We start from the raw sequence: 17,572 nt of genomic DNA, 5'->3' as shown, positions 1-17,572 counted from the left end.
ATTGTTTTTATGTGTTAGAAGACGCCTTTGTTTTGGTACGCGGGGCGTGGGACCCACGTGACGGATCGGCTCCGTTCCAAAAATACGAAAACCATCAGCCATGAACCGGAGGGCACCCGAGCATAGAAATAGCAAGAAAGAAAGGAAAAAAAAGCACGTAAAACCTAGAAACAAACGCAAACGGACAACGAAAAAGGGGGGTGCAACACGAGGACTTCCCAGGGGGTCACCCATCCTAGTACTACTCTCGCCCAAGCACGCTTAACTGCGGAGTTCTGATGGGATCCGGTGCATTAGTGCTGGTATGATCGCACCCGAAATACTATCTATGTTTATTGTTTTTATGTGTTAGAAGACGCCTTTGTTTTGGTACGCGGGGCGTGGGACCCACGTGACGGATCGGCTCCGTTCCAAAAATACGAAAACCATCAGCCATGAACCGGAGGGCACCCGAGCATAGAAATAGCAAGAAAGAAAGGAAAAAAAAGCACGTAAAACCTAGAAACAAACGCAAACGGACAACGAAAAAGGGGGGTGCAACACGAGGACTTCCCAGGGGGTCACCCATCCTAGTACTACTCTCGCCCAAGCACGCTTAACTGCGGAGTTCTGATGGGATCCGGTGCATTAGTGCTGGTATGATCGCACCCGAAATACTATCCATGTTTATTGTTTTTATGTGTTAGAAGACGCCTTTGTTTTGGTACGCGGGGCGTGGGACCCACGTGACGGATCGGCTCCGTTCCAAAAATACGAAAACCATCAGCCATGAACCGGAGGGCACCCGAGCATAGAAATAGCAAGAAAGAAAGGAAAAAAAAGCACGTAAAACCTAGAAACAAACGCAAACGGACAACGAAAAAGGGGGGTGCAACACGAGGACTTCCCAGGGGGTCACCCATCCTAGTACTACTCTCGCCCAAGCACGCTTAACTGCGGAGTTCTGATGGGATCCGGTGCATTAGTGCTGGTATGATCGCACCCGAAATACTATCCATGTTTATTGTTTTTATGTGTTAGAAGACGCCTTTGTTTTGGTACGCGGGGCGTGGGACCCACGTGACGGATCGGCTCCGTTCCAAAAATACGAAAACCATCAGCCATGAACCGGAGGGCACCCGAGCATAGAAATAGCAAGAAAGAAAGGAAAAAAAAGCACGTAAAACCTAGAAACAAACGCAAACGGACAACGAAAAAGGGGGGTGCAACACGAGGACTTCCCAGGGGGTCACCCATCCTAGTACTACTCTCGCCCAAGCACGCTTAACTGCGGAGTTCTGATGGGATCCGGTGCATTAGTGCTGGTATGATCGCACCCGAAATACTATCTATGTTTATTGTTTTTATGTGTTAGAAGACGCCTTTGTTTTGGTACGCGGGGCGTGGGACCCACGTGACGGATCGGCTCCGTTCCAAAAATACGAAAACCATCAGCCATGAACCGGAGGGCACCCGAGCATAGAAATAGCAAGAAAGAAAGGAAAAAAAAGCACGTAAAACCTAGAAACAAACGCAAACGGACAACGAAAAAGGGGGGTGCAACACGAGGACTTCCCAGGGGGTCACCCAGACAACGAAAAAGGGGGGTGCAACACGAGGACTTCCCAGGGGGTCACCCATCCTAGTACTACTCTCGCCCAAGCACGCTTAACTGCGGAGTTCTGATGGGATCCGGTGCATTAGTGCTGGTATGATCGCACCCGAAATACTATCCATGTTTATTGTTTTTATGTGTTAGAAGACGCCTTTGTTTTGGTACGCGGGGCGTGGGACCCACGTGACGGATCGGCTCCGTTCCAAAAATACGAAAACCATCAGCCATGAACCGGAGGGCACCCGAGCATAGAAATAGCAAGAAAGAAAGGAAAAAAAAGCACGTAAAACCTAGAAACAAACGCAAACGGACAACGAAAAAGGGGGGTGCAACACGAGGACTTCCCAGGGGGTCACCCATCCTAGTACTACTCTCGCCCAAGCACGCTTAACTGCGGAGTTCTGATGGGATCCGGTGCATTAGTGCTGGTATGATCGCACCCGAAATACTATCCATGTTTATTGTTTTTATGTGTTAGAAGACGCCTTTGTTTTGGTACGCGGGGCGTGGGACCCACGTGACGGATCGGCTCCGTTCCAAAAATACGAAAACCATCAGCCATGAACCGGAGGGCACCCGAGCATAGAAATAGCAAGAAAGAAAGGAAAAAAAAGCACGTAAAACCTAGAAACAAACGCAAACGGACAACGAAAAAGGGGGGTGCAACACGAGGACTTCCCAGGGGGTCACCCATCCTAGTACTACTCTCGCCCAAGCACGCTTAACTGCGGAGTTCTGATGGGATCCGGTGCATTAGTGCTGGTATGATCGCACCCGAAATACTATCCATGTTTATTGTTTTTATGTGTTAGAAGACGCCTTTGTTTTGGTACGCGGGGCGTGGGACCCACGTGACGGATCGGCTCCGTTCCAAAAATACGAAAACCATCAGCCATGAACCGGAGGGCACCCGAGCATAGAAATAGCAAGAAAGAAAGGAAAAAAAAGCACGTAAAACCTAGAAACAAACGCAAACGGACAACGAAAAAGGGGGGTGCAACACGAGGACTTCCCAGGGGGTCACCCATCCTAGTACTACTCTCGCCCAAGCACGCTTAACTGCGGAGTTCTGATGGGATCCGGTGCATTAGTGCTGGTATGATCGCACCCGAAATACTATCTATGTTTATTGTTTTTATGTGTTAGAAGACGCCTTTGTTTTGGTACGCGGGGCGTGGGACCCACGTGACGGATCGGCTCCGTTCCAAAAATACGAAAACCATCAGCCATGAACCGGAGGGCACCCGAGCATAGAAATAGCAAGAAAGAAAGGAAAAAAAAGCACGTAAAACCTAGAAACAAACGCAAACGGACAACGAAAAAGGGGGGTGCAACACGAGGACTTCCCAGGGGGTCACCCAGACAACGAAAAAGGGGGGTGCAACACGAGGACTTCCCAGGGGGTCACCCATCCTAGTACTACTCTCGCCCAAGCACGCTTAACTGCGGAGTTCTGATGGGATCCGGTGCATTAGTGCTGGTATGATCGCACCCGAAATACTATCCATGTTTATTGTTTTTATGTGTTAGAAGACGCCTTTGTTTTGGTACGCGGGGCGTGGGACCCACGTGACGGATCGGCTCCGTTCCAAAAATACGAAAACCATCAGCCATGAACCGGAGGGCACCCGAGCATAGAAATAGCAAGAAAGAAAGGAAAAAAAAGCACGTAAAACCTAGAAACAAACGCAAACGGACAACGAAAAAGGGGGGTGCAACACGAGGACTTCCCAGGGGGTCACCCATCCTAGTACTACTCTCGCCCAAGCACGCTTAACTGCGGAGTTCTGATGGGATCCAGTGCATTAGTGCTGGTATGATCGCACCCGAAATACTATCCATGTTTATTGTTTTTATGTGTTAGAAGACGCCTTTGTTTTGGTACGCGGGGCGTGGGACCCACGTGACGGATCGGCTCCGTTCCAAAAATACGAAAACCATCAGCCATGAACCGGAGGGCACCCGAGCATAGAAATAGCAAGAAAGAAAGGAAAAAAAAGCACGTAAAACCTAGAAACAAACGCAAACGGACAACGAAAAAGGGGGGTGCAACACGAGGACTTCCCAGGGGGTCACCCATCCTAGTACTACTCTCGCCCAAGCACGCTTAACTGCGGAGTTCTGATGGGATCCGGTGCATTAGTGCTGGTATGATCGCACCCGAAATACTATCCATGTTTATTGTTTTTATGTGTTAGAAGACGCCTTTGTTTTGGTACGCGGGGCGTGGGACCCACGTGACGGATCGGCTCCGTTCCAAAAATACGAAAACCATCAGCCATGAACCGGAGGGCACCCGAGCATAGAAATAGCAAGAAAGAAAGGAAAAAAAAGCACGTAAAACCTAGAAACAAACGCAAACGTACAACGAAAAAGGGGGGTGCAACACGAGGACTTCCCAGGGGGTCACCCATCCTAGTACTACTCTCGCCCAAGCACGCTTAACTGCGGAGTTCTGATGGGATCCGGTGCATTAGTGCTGGTATGATCGCACCCGAAATACTATCTATGTTTATTGTTTTTATGTGTTAGAAGACGCCTTTGTTTTGGTACGCGGGGCGTGGGACCCACGTGACGGATCGGCTCCGTTCCAAAAATACGAAAACCATCAGCCATGAACCGGAGGGCACCCGAGCATAGAAATAGCAAGAAAGAAAGGAAAAAAAAGCACGTAAAACCTAGAAACAAACGCAAACGGACAACGAAAAAGGGGGGTGCAACACGAGGACTTCCCAGGGGGTCACCCAGACAACGAAAAAGGGGGGTGCAACACGAGGACTTCCCAGGGGGTCACCCATCCTAGTACTACTCTCGCCCAAGCACGCTTAACTGCGGAGTTCTGATGGGATCCGGTGCATTAGTGCTGGTATGATCGCACCCGAAATACTATCCATGTTTATTGTTTTTATGTGTTAGAAGACGCCTTTGTTTTGGTACGCGGGGCGTGGGACCCACGTGACGGATCGGCTCCGTTCCAAAAATACGAAAACCATCAGCCATGAACCGGAGGGCACCCGAGCATAGAAATAGCAAGAAAGAAAGGAAAAAAAAGCACGTAAAACCTAGAAACAAACGCAAACGGACAACGAAAAAGGGGGGTGCAACACGAGGACTTCCCAGGGGGTCACCCATCCTAGTACTACTCTCGCCCAAGCACGCTTAACTGCGGAGTTCTGATGGGATCCGGTGCATTAGTGCTGGTATGATCGCACCCGAAATACTATCCATGTTTATTGTTTTTATGTGTTAGAAGACGCCTTTGTTTTGGTACGCGGGGCGTGGGACCCACGTGACGGATCGGCTCCGTTCCAAAAATACGAAAACCATCAGCCATGAACCGGAGGGCACCCGAGCATAGAAATAGCAAGAAAGAAAGGAAAAAAAAGCACGTAAAACCTAGAAACAAACGCAAACGGACAACGAAAAAGGGGGGTGCAACACGAGGACTTCCCAGGGGGTCACCCATCCTAGTACTACTCTCGCCCAAGCACGCTTAACTGCGGAGTTCTGATGGGATCCGGTGCATTAGTGCTGGTATGATCGCACCCGAAATACTATCCATGTTTATTGTTTTTATGTGTTAGAAGACGCCTTTGTTTTGGTACGCGGGGCGTGGGACCCACGTGACGGATCGGCTCCGTTCCAAAAATACGAAAACCATCAGCCATGAACCGGAGGGCACCCGAGCATAGAAATAGCAAGAAAGAAAGGAAAAAAAAAAGCACGTAAAACCTAGAAACAAACGCAAACGGACAACGAAAAAGGGGGGTGCAACACGAGGACTTCCCAGGGGGTCACCCATCCTAGTACTACTCTCGCCCAAGCACGCTTAACTGCGGAGTTCTGATGGGATCCGGTGCATTAGTGTTGGTATGATCGCACCCGAAATACTATCCATGTTTATTGTTTTTATGTGTTAGAAGACGCCTTTGTTTTGGTACGCGGGGCGTGGGACCCACGTGACGGATCGGCTCCGTTCCAAAAATACGAAAACCATCAGCCATGAACCGGAGGGCACCCGAGCATAGAAATAGCAAGAAAGAAAGGAAAAAAAAGCACGTAAAACCTAGAAACAAACGCAAACGGACAACGAAAAAGGGGGGTGCAACACGAGGACTTCCCAGGGGGTCACCCATCCTAGTACTACTCTCGCCCAAGCACGCTTAACTGCGGAGTTCTGATGGGATCCGGTGCATTAGTGCTGGTATGATCGCACCCGAAATACTATCTATGTTTATTGTTTTTATGTGTTAGAAGACGCCTTTGTTTTGGTACGCGGGGCGTGGGACCCACGTGACGGATCGGCTCCGTTCCAAAAATACGAAAACCATCAGCCATGAACCGGAGGGCACCCGAGCATAGAAATAGCAAGAAAGAAAGGAAAAAAAAGCACGTAAAACCTAGAAACAAACGCAAACGGACAACGAAAAAGGGGGGTGCAACACGAGGACTTCCCAGGGGGTCACCCATCCTAGTACTACTCTCGCCCAAGCACGCTTAACTGCGGAGTTCTGATGGGATCCGGTGCATTAGTGCTGGTATGATCGCACCCGAAATACTATCCATGTTTATTGTTTTTATGTGTTAGAAGACGCCTTTGTTTTGGTACGCGGGGCGTGGGACCCACGTGACGGATCGGCTCCGTTCCAAAAATACGAAAACCATCAGCCATGAACCGGAGGGCACCCGAGCATAGAAATAGCAAGAAAGAAAGGAAAAAAAAGCACGTAAAACCTAGAAACAAACGCAAACGGACAACGAAAAAGGGGGGTGCAACACGAGGACTTCCCAGGGGGTCACCCATCCTAGTACTACTCTCGCCCAAGCACGCTTAACTGCGGAGTTCTGATGGGATCCGGTGCATTAGTGCTGGTATGATCGCACCCGAAATACTATCCATGTTTATTGTTTTTATGTGTTAGAAGACGCCTTTGTTTTGGTACGCGGGGCGTGGGACCCACGTGACGGATCGGCTCCGTTCCAAAAATACGAAAACCATCAGCCATGAACCGGAGGGCACCCGAGCATAGAAATAGCAAGAAAGAAAGGAAAAAAAAGCACGTAAAACCTAGAAACAAACGCAAACGGACAACGAAAAAGGGGGGTGCAACACGAGGACTTCCCAGGGGGTCACCCATCCTAGTACTACTCTCGCCCAAGCACGCTTAACTGCGGAGTTCTGATGGGATCCGGTGCATTAGTGCTGGTATGATCGCACCCGAAATACTATCCATGTTTATTGTTTTTATGTGTTAGAAGACGCCTTTGTTTTGGTACGCGGGGCGTGGGACCCACGTGACGGATCGGCTCCGTTCCAAAAATACGAAAACCATCAGCCATGAACCGGAGGGCACCCGAGCATAGAAATAGCAAGAAAGAAAGGAAAAAAAAGCACGTAAAACCTAGAAACAAACGCAAACGGACAACGAAAAAGGGAGGTGCAACACGAGGACTTCCCAGGGGGTCACCCATCCTAGTACTACTCTCGCCCAAGCACGCTTAACTGCGGAGTTCTGATGGGATCCGGTGCATTAGTGCTGGTATGATCGCACCCGAAATACTATCCATGTTTATTGTTTTTATGTGTTAGAAGACGCCTTTGTTTTGGTACGCGGGGCGTGGGACCCACGTGACGGATCGGCTCCGTTCCAAAAATACGAAAACCATCAGCCATGAACCGGAGGGCACCCGAGCATAGAAATAGCAAGAAAGAAAGGCAAAAAAAAGCACGTAAAACCTAGAAACAAACGCAAACGGACAACGAAAAAGGGGGGTGCAATACGAGGACTTCCCAGGGGGTCACCCATCCTAGTACTACTCTCGCCCAAGCACGCTTAACTGCGGAGTTCTGATGGGATCCGGTGCATTAGTGCTGGTATGATCGCACCCGAAATACTATCCATGTTTATTGTTTTTATGTGTTAGAAGACGCCTTTGTTTTGGTACGCGGGGCGTGGGACCCACGTGACGGATCGGCTCCGTTCCAAAAATACGAAAACCATCAGCCATGAACCGGAGGGCACCCGAGCATAGAAATAGCAAGAAAGAAAGGCAAAAAAAAGCACGTAAAACCTAGAAACAAACGCAAACGGACAACGAAAAAGGGGGGTGCAACACGAGGACTTCCCAGGGGGTCACCCATCCTAGTACTACTCTCGCCCAAGCACGCTTAACTGCGGAGTTCTGATGGGATCCGGTGCATTAGTGCTGGTATGATCGCACCCGAAATACTATCCATGTTTATTGTTTTTATGTGTTAGAAAACGCCTTTGTTTTGGTACGCGGGGCGTGGGACCCACGTGACGGATCGGCTCCGTTCCAAAAATACGAAAACCATCAGCCATGAACCGGAGGGCACCCGAGCATAGAAATAGCAAGAAAGAAAGGAAAAAAAAGCACGTAAAACCTAGAAACAAACGCAAACGGACAACGAAAAAGGGGGGTGCAACACGAGGACTTCCCAGGGGGTCACCCATCCTAGTACTACTCTCGCCCAAGCACGCTTAACTGCGGAGTTCTGATGGGATCCGGTGCATTAGTGCTGGTATGATCGCACCCGAAATACTATCCATGTTTATTGTTTTTATGTGTTAGAAGACGCCTTTGTTTTGGTACGCGGGGCGTGGGACCCACGTGACGGATCGGCTCCGTTCCAAAAATACGAAAACCATCAGCCATGAACCGGAGGGCACCCGAGCATAGAAATAGCAAGAAAGAAAGGAAAAAAAAGCACGTAAAACCTAGAAACAAACGCAAACGGACAACGAAAAAGGGGGGTGCAACACGAGGACTTCCCAGGGGGTCACCCATCCTAATACTACTCTCGCCCAAGCACGCTTAACTGCGGAGTTCTGATGGGATCCGATGCATTAGTGCTGGTATGATCGCACCCGAAATACTATCCATGTTTATTGTTTTTATGTGTTAGAAGACGCCTTTGTTTTGGTACGCGGGGCGTGGGACCCACGTGACGGATCGGCTCCGTTCCAAAAATACGAAAACCATCAGCCATGAACCGGAGGGCACCCGAGCATAGAAATAGCAAGAAAGAAAGGAAAAAAAAGCACGTAAAACCTAGAAACAAACGCAAACGGACAACGAAAAAGGGGGGTGCAACACGAGGACTTCCCAGGGGGTCACCCATCCTAGTGCTACTCTCGCCCAAGCACGCTTAACTGTGGAGTTCTGATGGGATCCGGTGCATTAGTGCTGGTATGATCGCACCCGAAATACTATCCATGTTTATTGTTTTTATGTGTTAGAAGACGCCTTTGTTTTGGTACGCGGGGCGTGGGACCCACGTGACGGATCGGCTCCGTTCCAAAAATACGAAAACCGTCAGCCATGAAACGGAGGGCACCCGAGCATAGAAATAGCAAGAAAGAAAGGAAAAAAAGCACGTAAAATCTAGAAACAAACGCAAACGGACAACGAAAAAGGGGGGTGCAACACGAGGACTTCCCAGGGGGTCACCCATCCTAGTGCTACTCTCGCCCAAGCACGCTTAACTGTGGAGTTCTGATGGGATCCGGTGCATTAGTGCTGGTATGATCGCACCCGAAATACTATCCATGTTTATTGTTTTTATGTGTTAGAAGACGCCTTTGTTTTGGTACGCGGGGCGTGGGACCCACGTGACGGATCGGCTCCGTTCCAAAAATACGAAAACCATCAGCCATGAACCGGAGGGCACCCGAGCATAGAAATAGCAAGAAAGAAAGGAAAAAAAGCACGTAAAACCTAGAAACAAACGCAAACGGACAACGAAAAAGGGGGGTGCAACACGAGGACTTCCTAGGGGGTCACCCATCCTAGTACTACTCTCGCCCAAGCACGCTTAACTGCGGAGTTCTGATGGGATCCGGTGCATTAGTGCTGGTATGATCGCACCCGAAATACTATCCATGTTTATTGTTTTTATGTGTTAGAAGACGCCTTTGTTTTGGTACGCGGGGCGTGGGACCCACGTGACGGATCGGCTCCGTTCCAAAAATACGAAAACCATCAGCCATGAACCGGAGGGCACCCGAGCATAGAAATAGCAAGAAAGAAAGGAAAAAAAGCACGTAAAACCTAGAAACAAACGCAAACGGACAACGAAAAAGGGGGGTGCAACACGAGGACTTCCCAGGGGGTCACCCATCCTAGTACTACTCTCGCCCAAGCACGCTTAACTGCGGAGTTCTGATGGGATCCGGTGCATTAGTGCTGGTATGATCGCACCCGAAATACTATCCATGTTTATTGTTTTTATGTGTTAGAAGACGCCTTTGTTTTGGTACGCGGGGCGTGGGACCCACGTGACGGATCGGCTCCGTTCTAAAAATACGAAAACCATCAGCCATGAACCGGAGGGCACCCGAGCATAGAAATAGCAAGAAAGAAAGGAAAAAAAAGCACGTAAAACCTAGAAACAAACGCAAACGGACAACGAAAAAGGGGGGGCAACACGAGGACTTCCCAGGGGGTCACCCATCCTAGTACTACTCTCGCCCAAGCACGCTTAACTGCGGAGTTCTGATGGGATCCGGTGCATTAGTGCTGGTATGATCGCACCCGAAATACTATCCATGTTTATTGTTTTTATGTGTTAGAAGACGCCTTTGTTTTGGTACGCGGGGCGTGGGACCCACGTGACGGATCGGCTCCGTTCCAAAAATACGAAAACCATCAGCCATGAACCGGAGGGCACCCGAGCATAGAAATAGCAAGAAAGAAAGGCAAAAAAAAGCACGTAAAACCTAGAAACAAACGCAAACGGACAACGAAAAAGGGGGGTGCAACACGAGGACTTCCCAGGGGGTCACCCATCCTAGTACTACTCTCGCCCAAGCACGCTTAACTGCGGAGTTCTGATGGGATCCGGTGCATTAGTGCTGGTATGATCGCACCCGAAATACTATCCATGTTTATTGTTTTTATGTGTTAGAAGACGCCTTTGTTTTGGTACGCGGGGCGTGGGACCCACGTGACGGATCGGCTCCGTTCCAAAAATACGAAAACCATCAGCCATGAACCGGAGGGCACCCGAGCATAGAAATAGCAAGAAAGAAAGGCAAAAAAAAGCACGTAAAACCTAGAAACAAACGCAAACGGACAACGAAAAAGGGGGGTGCAACACGAGGACTTCCCAGGGGGTCACCCATCCTAGTACTACTCTCGCCCAAGCACGCTTAACTGCGGAGTTCTGATGGGATCCGGTGCATTAGTGCTGGTATGATCGCACCCGAAATACTATCCATGTTTATTGTTTTTATGTGTTAGAAGACGCCTTTGTTTTGGTACGCGGGGCGTGGGACCCACGTGACGGATCGGCTCCGTTCCAAAAATACGAAAACCATCAGCCATGAACCGGAGGGCACCCGAGCATAGAAATAGCAAGAAAGAAAGGAAAAAAAAGCACGTAAAACCTAGAAACAAACGCAAACGGACAACGAAAAAGGGGGGTGCAACACGAGGACTTCCCAGGGGGTCACCCATCCTAGTGCTACTCTCGCCCAAGCACGCTTAACTGTGGAGTTCTGATGGGATCCGGTGCATTAGTGCTAGTATGATCGCACCCGAAATACTATCCATGTTTATTGTTTTTATGTGTTAGAAGACGCCTTTGTTTTGGTACGCGGGGCGTGGGACCCACGTGACGGATCGGCTCCGTTCCAAAAATACGAAAACCGTCAGCCATGAAACGGAGGGCACCCGAGCATAGAAATAGCAAGAAAGAAAGGAAAAAAAGCACGTAAAATCTAGAAACAAACGCAAACGGACAACGAAAAAGGGGGGTGCAACACGAGGACTTCCCAGGGGGTCACCCATCCTAGTGCTACTCTCGCCCAAGCACGCTTAACTGTGGAGTTCTGATGGGATCCGGTGCATTAGTGCTGGTATGATCGCACCCGAAATACTATCCATGTTTATTGTTTTTATGTGTTAGAAGACGCCTTTGTTTTGGTACGCGGGGCGTGGGACCCACGTGACGGATCGGCTCCGTTCCAAAAATACGAAAACCATCAGCCATGAACCGGAGGGCACCCGAGCATAGAAATAGCAAGAAAGAAAGGAAAAAAAGCACGTAAAACCTAGAAACAAACGCAAACGGACAACGAAAAAGGGGGGTGCAACACGAGGACTTCCCAGGGGGTCACCCATCCTAGTACTACTCTCGCCCAAGCACGCTTAACTGCGGAGTTCTGATGGGATCCGGTGCATTAGTGCTGGTATGATCGCACCCGAAATACTATCCATGTTTATTGTTTTTATGTGTTAGAAGACGCCTTTGTTTTGGTACGCGGGGCGTGGGACCCACGTGACGGATCGGCTCCGTTCCAAAAATACGAAAACCATCAGCCATGAACCGGAGGGCACCCGAGCATAGAAATAGCAAGAAAGAAAGGAAAAAAAGCACGTAAAACCTAGAAACAAACGCAAACGGACAACGAAAAAGGGGGGTGCAACACGAGGACTTCCCAGGGGGTCACCCATCCTAGTACTACTCTCGCCCAAGCACGCTTAACTGCGGAGTTCTGATGGGATCCGGTGCATTAGTGCTGGTATGATCGCACCCGAAATACTATCCATGTTTATTGTTTTTATGTGTTAGAAGACGCCTTTGTTTTGGTACGCGGGGCGTGGGACCCACGTGACGGATCGGCTCCGTTCTAAAAATACGAAAACCATCAGCCATGAACCGGAGGGCACCCGAGCATAGAAATAGCAAGAAAGAAAGGAAAAAAAAGCACGTAAAACCTAGAAACAAACGCAAACGGACAACGAAAAAGGGGGGGCAACACGAGGACTTCCCAGGGGGTCACCCATCCTAGTACTACTCTCGCCCAAGCACGCTTAACTGCGGAGTTCTGATGGGATCCGGTGCATTAGTGCTGGTATGATCGCACCCGAAATACTATCCATGTTTATTGTTTTTATGTGTTAGAAGACGCCTTTGTTTTGGTACGCGGGGCGTGGGACCCACGTGACGGATCGGCTCCGTTCCAAAAATACGAAAACCATCAGCCATGAACCGGAGGGCACCCGAGCATAGAAATAGCAAGAAAGAAAGGCAAAAAAAAGCACGTAAAACCTAGAAACAAACGCAAACGGACAACGAAAAAGGGGGGTGCAACACGAGGACTTCCCAGGGGGTCACCCATCCTAGTACTACTCTCGCCCAAGCACGCTTAACTGCGGAGTTCTGATGGGATCCGGTGCATTAGTGCTGGTATGATCGCACCCGAAATACTATCCATGTTTATTGTTTTTATGTGTTAGAAGACGCCTTTGTTTTGGTACGCGGGGCGTGGGACCCACGTGACGGATCGGCTCCGTTCCAAAAATACGAAAACCATCAGCCATGAACCGGAGGGCACCCGAGCATAGAAATAGCAAGAAAGAAAGGCAAAAAAAAGCACGTAAAACCTAGAAACAAACGCAAACGGACAACGAAAAAGGGGGGTGCAACACGAGGACTTCCCAGGGGGTCACCCATCCTAGTACTACTCTCGCCCAAGCACGCTTAACTGCGGAGTTCTGATGGGATCCGGTGCATTAGTGCTGGTATGATCGCACCCGAAATACTATCCATGTTTATTGTTTTTATGTGTTAGAAGACGCCTTTGTTTTGGTACGCGGGGCGTGGGACCCACGTGACGGATCGGCTCCGTTCCAAAAATACGAAAACCATCAGCCATGAACCGGAGGGCACCCGAGCATAGAAATAGCAAGAAAGAAAGGAAAAAAAAGCACGTAAAACCTAGAAACAAACGCAAACGGACAACGAAAAAGGGGGGTGCAACACGAGGACTTCCCAGGGGGTCACCCATCCTAGTGCTACTCTCGCCCAAGCACGCTTAACTGTGGAGTTCTGATGGGATCCGGTGCATTAGTGCTAGTATGATCGCACCCGAAATACTATCCATGTTTATTGTTTTTATGTGTTAGAAGACGCCTTTGTTTTGGTACGCGGGGCGTGGGACCCACGTGACGGATCGGCTCCGTTCCAAAAATACGAAAACCGTCAGCCATGAAACGGAGGGCACCCGAGCATAGAAATAGCAAGAAAGAAAGGAAAAAAAGCACGTAAAATCTAGAAACAAACGCAAACGGACAACGAAAAAGGGGGGTGCAACACGAGGACTTCCCAGGGGGTCACCCATCCTAGTGCTACTCTCGCCCAAGCACGCTTAACTGTGGAGTTCTGATGGGATCCGGTGCATTAGTGCTGGTATGATCGCACCCGAAATACTATCCATGTTTATTGTTTTTATGTGTTAGAAGACGCCTTTGTTTTGGTACGCGGGGCGTGGGACCCACGTGACGGATCGGCTCCGTTCCAAAAATACGAAAACCATCAGCCATGAACCGGAGGGCACCCGAGCATAGAAATAGCAAGAAAGAAAGGAAAAAAAGCACGTAAAACCTAGAAACAAACGCAAACGGACAACGAAAAAGGGGGGTGCAACACGAGGACTTCCCAGGGGGTCACCCATCCTAGTACTACTCTCGCCCAAGCACGCTTAACTGCGGAGTTCTGATGGGATCCGGTGCATTAGTGCTGGTATGATCGCACCCGAAATACTATCCATGTTTATTGTTTTTATGTGTTAGAAGACGCCTTTGTTTTGGTACGCGGGGCGTGGGACCCACGTGACGGATCGGCTCCGTTCCAAAAATACGAAAACCATCAGCCATGAACCGGAGGGCACCCGAGCATAGAAATAGCAAGAAAGAAAGGAAAAAAAGCACGTAAAACCTAGAAACAAACGCAAACGGACAACGAAAAAGGGGGGTGCAACACGAGGACTTCCCAGGGGGTCACCCATCCTAGTACTACTCTCGCCCAAGCACGCTTAACTGCGGAGTTCTGATGGGATCCGGTGCATTAGTGCTGGTATGATCGCACCCGAAATACTATCCATGTTTATTGTTTTTATGTGTTAGAAGACGCCTTTGTTTTGGTACGCGGGGCGTGGGACCCACGTGACGGATCGGCTCCGTTCTAAAAATACGAAAACCATCAGCCATGAACCGGAGGGCACCCGAGCATAGAAATAGCAAGAAAGAAAGGAAAAAAAAGCACGTAAAACCTAGAAACAAACGCAAACGGACAACGAAAAAGGGGGGGCAACACGAGGACTTCCCAGGGGGTCACCCATCCTAGTACTACTCTCGCCCAAGCACGCTTAACTGCGGAGTTCTGATGGGATCCGGTGCATTAGTGCTGGTATGATCGCACCCGAAATACTATCCATGTTTATTGTTTTTATGTGTTAGAAGACGCCTTTGTTTTGGTACGCGGGGCGTGGGACCCACGTGACGGATCGGCTCCGTTCCAAAAATACGAAAACCATCAGCCATGAACCGGAGGGCACCCGAGCATAGAAATAGCAAGAAAGAAAGGAAAAAAAAGCACGTAAAACCTAGAAACAAACGCAAACGGACAACGAAAAAGGGGGGTGCAACACGAGGACTTCCCAGGGGGTCACCCATCCTAGTACTACTCTCGCCCAAGCACGCTTAACTGCGGAGTTCTGATGGGATCCGGTGCATTAGTGCTGGTATGATCGCACCCGAAATACTATCCATGTTTATTGTTTTTATGTGTTAGAAGACGCCTTTGTTTTGGTACGCGGGGCGTGGGACCCACGTGACGGATCGGCTCCGTTCCAAAAATACGAAAACCATCAGCCATGAACCGGAGGGCACCCGAGCATAGAAATAGCAAGAAAGAAAGGCAAAAAAAAGCACGTAAAACCTAGAAACAAACGCAAACGGACAACGAAAAAGGGGGGTGCAACACGAGGACTTCCCAGGGGGTCACCCATCCTAGTACTACTCTCGCCCAAGCACGCTTAACTGCGGAGTTCTGATGGGATCCGGTGCATTAGTGCTGGTATGATCGCACCCGAAATACTATCCATGTTTATTGTTTTTATGTGTTAGAAAACGCCTTTGTTTTGGTACGCGGGGCGTGGGACCCACGTGACGGATCGGCTCCGTTCCAAAAATACGAAAACCATCAGCCATGAACCGGAGGGCACCCGAGCATAGAAATAGCAAGAAAGAAAGGAAAAAAAAGCACGTAAAACCTAGAAACAAACGCAAACGGACAACGAAAAAGGGGGGTGCAACACGAGGACTTCCCAGGGGGTCACCCATCCTAATACTACTCTCGCCCAAGCACGCTTAACTGCGGAGTTCTGATGGGATCCGATGCATTAGTGCTGGTATGATCGCACCCGAAATACTATCCATGTTTATTGTTTTTATGTGTTAGAAGACGCCTTTGTTTTGGTACGCGGGGCGTGGGACCCACGTGACGGATCGGCTCCGTTCCAAAAATACGAAAACCATCAGCCATGAACCGGAGGGCACCCGAGCATAGAAATAGCAAGAAAGAAAGGAAAAAAAAGCACGTAAAACCTAGAAACAAACGCAAACGGACAACGAAAAAGGGGGGTGCAACACGAGGACTTCCCAGGGGGTCACCCATCCTAGTGCTACTCTCGCCCAAGCACGCTTAACTGTGGAGTTCTGATGGGATCCGGTGCATTAGTGCTGGTATGATCGCACCCGAAATACTATCCATGTTTATTGTTTTTATGTGTTAGAAGACGCCTTTGTTTTGGTACGCGGGGCGTGGGACCCACGTGACGGATCGGCTCCGTTCCAAAAATACGAAAACCGTCAGCCATGAAACGGAGGGCACCCGAGCATAGAAATAGCAAGAAAGAAAGGAAAAAAAGCACGTAAAATCTAGAAACAAACGCAAACGGACAACGAAAAAGGGGGGTGCAACACGAGGACTTCCCAGGGGGTCACCCATCCTAGTGCTACTCTCGCCCAAGCACGCTTAACTGTGGAGTTCTGATGGGATCCGGTGCATTAGTGCTGGTATGATCGCACCCGAAATACTATCCATGTTTATTGTTTTTATGTGTTAGAAGACGCCTTTGTTTTGGTACGCGGGGCGTGGGACCCACGTGACGGATCGGCTCCGTTCCAAAAATACGAAAACCATCAGCCATGAACCGGAGGGCACCCGAGCATAGAAATAGCAAGAAAGAAAGGAAAAAAAGCACGTAAAACCTAGAAACAAACGCAAACGGACAACGAAAAAGGGGGGTGCAACACGAGGACTTCCTAGGGGGTCACCCATCCTAGTACTACTCTCGCCCAAGCACGCTTAACTGCGGAGTTCTGATGGGATCCGGTGCATTAGTGCTGGTATGATCGCACCCGAAATACTATCCATGTTTATTGTTTTTATGTGTTAGAAGACGCCTTTGTTTTGGTACGCGGGGCGTGGGACCCACGTGACGGATCGGCTCCGTTCCAAAAATACGAAAACCATCAGCCATGAACCGGAGGGCACCCGAGCATAGAAATAGCAAGAAAGAAAGGAAAAAAAGCACGTAAAACCTAGAAACAAACGCAAACGGACAACGAAAAAGGGGGGTGCAACACGAGGACTTCCCAGGGGGTCACCCATCCTAGTACTACTCTCGCCCAAGCACGCTTAACTGCGGAGTTCTGATGGGATCCGGTGCATTAGTGCTGGTATGATCGCACCCGAAATACTATCCATGTTTATTGTTTTTATGTGTTAGAAGACGCCTTTGTTTTGGTACGCGGGGCGTGGGACCCACGTGACGGATCGGCTCCGTTCTAAAAATACGAAAACCATCAGCCATGAACCGGAGGGCACCCGAGCATAGAAATAGCAAGAAAGAAAGGAAAAAAAAGCACGTAAAACCTAGAAACAAACGCAAACGGACAACGAAAAAGGGGGGGCAACACGAGGACTTCCCAGGGGGTCACCCATCCTAGTACTACTCTCGCCCAAGCACGCTTAACTGCGGAGTTCTGATGGGATCCGGTGCATTAGTGCTGGTATGATCGCACCCGAAATACTATCCATGTTTATTGTTTTTATGTGTTAGAAGACGCCTTTGTTTTGGTACGCGGGGCGTGGGACCCACGTGA

The 17,572-nt window shown here is 49.4% G+C and overlaps 52 non-coding genes across 52 annotated transcripts; all 52 read right to left on the bottom strand.

Moving 5' to 3' along the window:
• Window positions 1-197: 197 nt before the first annotated feature.
• On the bottom strand, window positions 198-316 carry LOC145081138 (5S ribosomal RNA). Its single transcript, XR_013695705.1, has one exon. It is a non-coding gene; the product is annotated as a 5S ribosomal RNA (ribosomal RNA).
• Window positions 317-531: 215 nt separating this feature from the next.
• On the bottom strand, window positions 532-650 carry LOC145081137 (5S ribosomal RNA). The gene has a single exon (XR_013695704.1). It is a non-coding gene; the product is annotated as a 5S ribosomal RNA (ribosomal RNA).
• Window positions 651-865: 215 nt separating this feature from the next.
• On the bottom strand, window positions 866-984 carry LOC145081136 (5S ribosomal RNA). Its single transcript, XR_013695703.1, has one exon. It is a non-coding gene; the product is annotated as a 5S ribosomal RNA (ribosomal RNA).
• A 215-nt stretch (window positions 985-1,199) lies between these two features.
• On the bottom strand, window positions 1,200-1,318 carry LOC145081135 (5S ribosomal RNA). The gene has a single exon (XR_013695702.1). It is a non-coding gene; the product is annotated as a 5S ribosomal RNA (ribosomal RNA).
• A 265-nt stretch (window positions 1,319-1,583) lies between these two features.
• On the bottom strand, window positions 1,584-1,702 carry LOC145081134 (5S ribosomal RNA). Its single transcript, XR_013695701.1, has one exon. It is a non-coding gene; the product is annotated as a 5S ribosomal RNA (ribosomal RNA).
• Window positions 1,703-1,917: 215 nt separating this feature from the next.
• LOC145081133 (5S ribosomal RNA) lies at window positions 1,918-2,036 on the bottom strand. The gene has a single exon (XR_013695700.1). It is a non-coding gene; the product is annotated as a 5S ribosomal RNA (ribosomal RNA).
• Window positions 2,037-2,251: 215 nt separating this feature from the next.
• LOC145081132 (5S ribosomal RNA) lies at window positions 2,252-2,370 on the bottom strand. Its single transcript, XR_013695699.1, has one exon. It is a non-coding gene; the product is annotated as a 5S ribosomal RNA (ribosomal RNA).
• Window positions 2,371-2,585: 215 nt separating this feature from the next.
• On the bottom strand, window positions 2,586-2,704 carry LOC145081131 (5S ribosomal RNA). The gene has a single exon (XR_013695698.1). It is a non-coding gene; the product is annotated as a 5S ribosomal RNA (ribosomal RNA).
• A 265-nt stretch (window positions 2,705-2,969) lies between these two features.
• Window positions 2,970-3,088, bottom strand: LOC145081130 (5S ribosomal RNA). Its single transcript, XR_013695697.1, has one exon. It is a non-coding gene; the product is annotated as a 5S ribosomal RNA (ribosomal RNA).
• A 215-nt stretch (window positions 3,089-3,303) lies between these two features.
• Window positions 3,304-3,422, bottom strand: LOC145083326 (5S ribosomal RNA). Its single transcript, XR_013697801.1, has one exon. It is a non-coding gene; the product is annotated as a 5S ribosomal RNA (ribosomal RNA).
• A 215-nt stretch (window positions 3,423-3,637) lies between these two features.
• Window positions 3,638-3,756, bottom strand: LOC145081129 (5S ribosomal RNA). The gene has a single exon (XR_013695696.1). It is a non-coding gene; the product is annotated as a 5S ribosomal RNA (ribosomal RNA).
• A 215-nt stretch (window positions 3,757-3,971) lies between these two features.
• Window positions 3,972-4,090, bottom strand: LOC145081127 (5S ribosomal RNA). The gene has a single exon (XR_013695694.1). It is a non-coding gene; the product is annotated as a 5S ribosomal RNA (ribosomal RNA).
• Window positions 4,091-4,355: 265 nt separating this feature from the next.
• Window positions 4,356-4,474, bottom strand: LOC145081126 (5S ribosomal RNA). Its single transcript, XR_013695693.1, has one exon. It is a non-coding gene; the product is annotated as a 5S ribosomal RNA (ribosomal RNA).
• Window positions 4,475-4,689: 215 nt separating this feature from the next.
• Window positions 4,690-4,808, bottom strand: LOC145081125 (5S ribosomal RNA). Its single transcript, XR_013695692.1, has one exon. It is a non-coding gene; the product is annotated as a 5S ribosomal RNA (ribosomal RNA).
• Window positions 4,809-5,023: 215 nt separating this feature from the next.
• LOC145081124 (5S ribosomal RNA) lies at window positions 5,024-5,142 on the bottom strand. Its single transcript, XR_013695691.1, has one exon. It is a non-coding gene; the product is annotated as a 5S ribosomal RNA (ribosomal RNA).
• Window positions 5,143-5,359: 217 nt separating this feature from the next.
• Window positions 5,360-5,478, bottom strand: LOC145084627 (5S ribosomal RNA). Its single transcript, XR_013699065.1, has one exon. It is a non-coding gene; the product is annotated as a 5S ribosomal RNA (ribosomal RNA).
• A 215-nt stretch (window positions 5,479-5,693) lies between these two features.
• On the bottom strand, window positions 5,694-5,812 carry LOC145081123 (5S ribosomal RNA). Its single transcript, XR_013695690.1, has one exon. It is a non-coding gene; the product is annotated as a 5S ribosomal RNA (ribosomal RNA).
• A 215-nt stretch (window positions 5,813-6,027) lies between these two features.
• Window positions 6,028-6,146, bottom strand: LOC145081122 (5S ribosomal RNA). The gene has a single exon (XR_013695689.1). It is a non-coding gene; the product is annotated as a 5S ribosomal RNA (ribosomal RNA).
• A 215-nt stretch (window positions 6,147-6,361) lies between these two features.
• LOC145081121 (5S ribosomal RNA) lies at window positions 6,362-6,480 on the bottom strand. The gene has a single exon (XR_013695688.1). It is a non-coding gene; the product is annotated as a 5S ribosomal RNA (ribosomal RNA).
• Window positions 6,481-6,695: 215 nt separating this feature from the next.
• On the bottom strand, window positions 6,696-6,814 carry LOC145081120 (5S ribosomal RNA). Its single transcript, XR_013695687.1, has one exon. It is a non-coding gene; the product is annotated as a 5S ribosomal RNA (ribosomal RNA).
• Window positions 6,815-7,029: 215 nt separating this feature from the next.
• Window positions 7,030-7,148, bottom strand: LOC145083297 (5S ribosomal RNA). The gene has a single exon (XR_013697774.1). It is a non-coding gene; the product is annotated as a 5S ribosomal RNA (ribosomal RNA).
• A 216-nt stretch (window positions 7,149-7,364) lies between these two features.
• LOC145082454 (5S ribosomal RNA) lies at window positions 7,365-7,483 on the bottom strand. The gene has a single exon (XR_013696969.1). It is a non-coding gene; the product is annotated as a 5S ribosomal RNA (ribosomal RNA).
• A 216-nt stretch (window positions 7,484-7,699) lies between these two features.
• On the bottom strand, window positions 7,700-7,818 carry LOC145081119 (5S ribosomal RNA). Its single transcript, XR_013695686.1, has one exon. It is a non-coding gene; the product is annotated as a 5S ribosomal RNA (ribosomal RNA).
• A 215-nt stretch (window positions 7,819-8,033) lies between these two features.
• On the bottom strand, window positions 8,034-8,152 carry LOC145081118 (5S ribosomal RNA). The gene has a single exon (XR_013695685.1). It is a non-coding gene; the product is annotated as a 5S ribosomal RNA (ribosomal RNA).
• A 215-nt stretch (window positions 8,153-8,367) lies between these two features.
• Window positions 8,368-8,486, bottom strand: LOC145084974 (5S ribosomal RNA). Its single transcript, XR_013699394.1, has one exon. It is a non-coding gene; the product is annotated as a 5S ribosomal RNA (ribosomal RNA).
• Window positions 8,487-8,701: 215 nt separating this feature from the next.
• LOC145085318 (5S ribosomal RNA) lies at window positions 8,702-8,820 on the bottom strand. The gene has a single exon (XR_013699722.1). It is a non-coding gene; the product is annotated as a 5S ribosomal RNA (ribosomal RNA).
• Window positions 8,821-9,034: 214 nt separating this feature from the next.
• Window positions 9,035-9,153, bottom strand: LOC145085317 (5S ribosomal RNA). Its single transcript, XR_013699721.1, has one exon. It is a non-coding gene; the product is annotated as a 5S ribosomal RNA (ribosomal RNA).
• A 214-nt stretch (window positions 9,154-9,367) lies between these two features.
• Window positions 9,368-9,486, bottom strand: LOC145083383 (5S ribosomal RNA). Its single transcript, XR_013697858.1, has one exon. It is a non-coding gene; the product is annotated as a 5S ribosomal RNA (ribosomal RNA).
• Window positions 9,487-9,700: 214 nt separating this feature from the next.
• Window positions 9,701-9,819, bottom strand: LOC145081116 (5S ribosomal RNA). The gene has a single exon (XR_013695683.1). It is a non-coding gene; the product is annotated as a 5S ribosomal RNA (ribosomal RNA).
• A 214-nt stretch (window positions 9,820-10,033) lies between these two features.
• On the bottom strand, window positions 10,034-10,152 carry LOC145083820 (5S ribosomal RNA). The gene has a single exon (XR_013698279.1). It is a non-coding gene; the product is annotated as a 5S ribosomal RNA (ribosomal RNA).
• A 216-nt stretch (window positions 10,153-10,368) lies between these two features.
• Window positions 10,369-10,487, bottom strand: LOC145081115 (5S ribosomal RNA). The gene has a single exon (XR_013695682.1). It is a non-coding gene; the product is annotated as a 5S ribosomal RNA (ribosomal RNA).
• A 216-nt stretch (window positions 10,488-10,703) lies between these two features.
• LOC145081114 (5S ribosomal RNA) lies at window positions 10,704-10,822 on the bottom strand. Its single transcript, XR_013695681.1, has one exon. It is a non-coding gene; the product is annotated as a 5S ribosomal RNA (ribosomal RNA).
• A 215-nt stretch (window positions 10,823-11,037) lies between these two features.
• On the bottom strand, window positions 11,038-11,156 carry LOC145085627 (5S ribosomal RNA). The gene has a single exon (XR_013700020.1). It is a non-coding gene; the product is annotated as a 5S ribosomal RNA (ribosomal RNA).
• Window positions 11,157-11,370: 214 nt separating this feature from the next.
• On the bottom strand, window positions 11,371-11,489 carry LOC145085316 (5S ribosomal RNA). Its single transcript, XR_013699720.1, has one exon. It is a non-coding gene; the product is annotated as a 5S ribosomal RNA (ribosomal RNA).
• A 214-nt stretch (window positions 11,490-11,703) lies between these two features.
• On the bottom strand, window positions 11,704-11,822 carry LOC145081112 (5S ribosomal RNA). The gene has a single exon (XR_013695680.1). It is a non-coding gene; the product is annotated as a 5S ribosomal RNA (ribosomal RNA).
• A 214-nt stretch (window positions 11,823-12,036) lies between these two features.
• On the bottom strand, window positions 12,037-12,155 carry LOC145081111 (5S ribosomal RNA). Its single transcript, XR_013695679.1, has one exon. It is a non-coding gene; the product is annotated as a 5S ribosomal RNA (ribosomal RNA).
• A 214-nt stretch (window positions 12,156-12,369) lies between these two features.
• Window positions 12,370-12,488, bottom strand: LOC145083819 (5S ribosomal RNA). Its single transcript, XR_013698278.1, has one exon. It is a non-coding gene; the product is annotated as a 5S ribosomal RNA (ribosomal RNA).
• Window positions 12,489-12,704: 216 nt separating this feature from the next.
• On the bottom strand, window positions 12,705-12,823 carry LOC145081110 (5S ribosomal RNA). The gene has a single exon (XR_013695678.1). It is a non-coding gene; the product is annotated as a 5S ribosomal RNA (ribosomal RNA).
• Window positions 12,824-13,039: 216 nt separating this feature from the next.
• On the bottom strand, window positions 13,040-13,158 carry LOC145081109 (5S ribosomal RNA). The gene has a single exon (XR_013695677.1). It is a non-coding gene; the product is annotated as a 5S ribosomal RNA (ribosomal RNA).
• Window positions 13,159-13,373: 215 nt separating this feature from the next.
• LOC145085625 (5S ribosomal RNA) lies at window positions 13,374-13,492 on the bottom strand. The gene has a single exon (XR_013700018.1). It is a non-coding gene; the product is annotated as a 5S ribosomal RNA (ribosomal RNA).
• Window positions 13,493-13,706: 214 nt separating this feature from the next.
• On the bottom strand, window positions 13,707-13,825 carry LOC145085315 (5S ribosomal RNA). The gene has a single exon (XR_013699719.1). It is a non-coding gene; the product is annotated as a 5S ribosomal RNA (ribosomal RNA).
• A 214-nt stretch (window positions 13,826-14,039) lies between these two features.
• LOC145081108 (5S ribosomal RNA) lies at window positions 14,040-14,158 on the bottom strand. Its single transcript, XR_013695676.1, has one exon. It is a non-coding gene; the product is annotated as a 5S ribosomal RNA (ribosomal RNA).
• Window positions 14,159-14,372: 214 nt separating this feature from the next.
• On the bottom strand, window positions 14,373-14,491 carry LOC145081107 (5S ribosomal RNA). Its single transcript, XR_013695675.1, has one exon. It is a non-coding gene; the product is annotated as a 5S ribosomal RNA (ribosomal RNA).
• A 214-nt stretch (window positions 14,492-14,705) lies between these two features.
• On the bottom strand, window positions 14,706-14,824 carry LOC145083818 (5S ribosomal RNA). The gene has a single exon (XR_013698277.1). It is a non-coding gene; the product is annotated as a 5S ribosomal RNA (ribosomal RNA).
• A 215-nt stretch (window positions 14,825-15,039) lies between these two features.
• Window positions 15,040-15,158, bottom strand: LOC145081106 (5S ribosomal RNA). Its single transcript, XR_013695674.1, has one exon. It is a non-coding gene; the product is annotated as a 5S ribosomal RNA (ribosomal RNA).
• A 216-nt stretch (window positions 15,159-15,374) lies between these two features.
• LOC145081104 (5S ribosomal RNA) lies at window positions 15,375-15,493 on the bottom strand. The gene has a single exon (XR_013695672.1). It is a non-coding gene; the product is annotated as a 5S ribosomal RNA (ribosomal RNA).
• Window positions 15,494-15,708: 215 nt separating this feature from the next.
• On the bottom strand, window positions 15,709-15,827 carry LOC145084973 (5S ribosomal RNA). The gene has a single exon (XR_013699393.1). It is a non-coding gene; the product is annotated as a 5S ribosomal RNA (ribosomal RNA).
• Window positions 15,828-16,042: 215 nt separating this feature from the next.
• LOC145085313 (5S ribosomal RNA) lies at window positions 16,043-16,161 on the bottom strand. The gene has a single exon (XR_013699718.1). It is a non-coding gene; the product is annotated as a 5S ribosomal RNA (ribosomal RNA).
• A 214-nt stretch (window positions 16,162-16,375) lies between these two features.
• Window positions 16,376-16,494, bottom strand: LOC145085312 (5S ribosomal RNA). Its single transcript, XR_013699717.1, has one exon. It is a non-coding gene; the product is annotated as a 5S ribosomal RNA (ribosomal RNA).
• A 214-nt stretch (window positions 16,495-16,708) lies between these two features.
• LOC145083382 (5S ribosomal RNA) lies at window positions 16,709-16,827 on the bottom strand. The gene has a single exon (XR_013697857.1). It is a non-coding gene; the product is annotated as a 5S ribosomal RNA (ribosomal RNA).
• A 214-nt stretch (window positions 16,828-17,041) lies between these two features.
• Window positions 17,042-17,160, bottom strand: LOC145081103 (5S ribosomal RNA). Its single transcript, XR_013695671.1, has one exon. It is a non-coding gene; the product is annotated as a 5S ribosomal RNA (ribosomal RNA).
• A 214-nt stretch (window positions 17,161-17,374) lies between these two features.
• LOC145083817 (5S ribosomal RNA) lies at window positions 17,375-17,493 on the bottom strand. Its single transcript, XR_013698276.1, has one exon. It is a non-coding gene; the product is annotated as a 5S ribosomal RNA (ribosomal RNA).
• Between the last annotated feature and the right edge of the window lie 79 nt (window positions 17,494-17,572).

This window comes from Lactuca serriola, chromosome 1, assembly GCF_051521515.1.
Source record: "Lactuca serriola cultivar US96UC23 chromosome 1, Lser_US96UC23_V15, whole genome shotgun sequence".
NCBI classification, from domain to species: Eukaryota; Viridiplantae; Streptophyta; class Magnoliopsida; order Asterales; family Asteraceae; genus Lactuca; species Lactuca serriola.
This window is presented reverse-complemented; position numbering and strand designations above follow the sequence as displayed.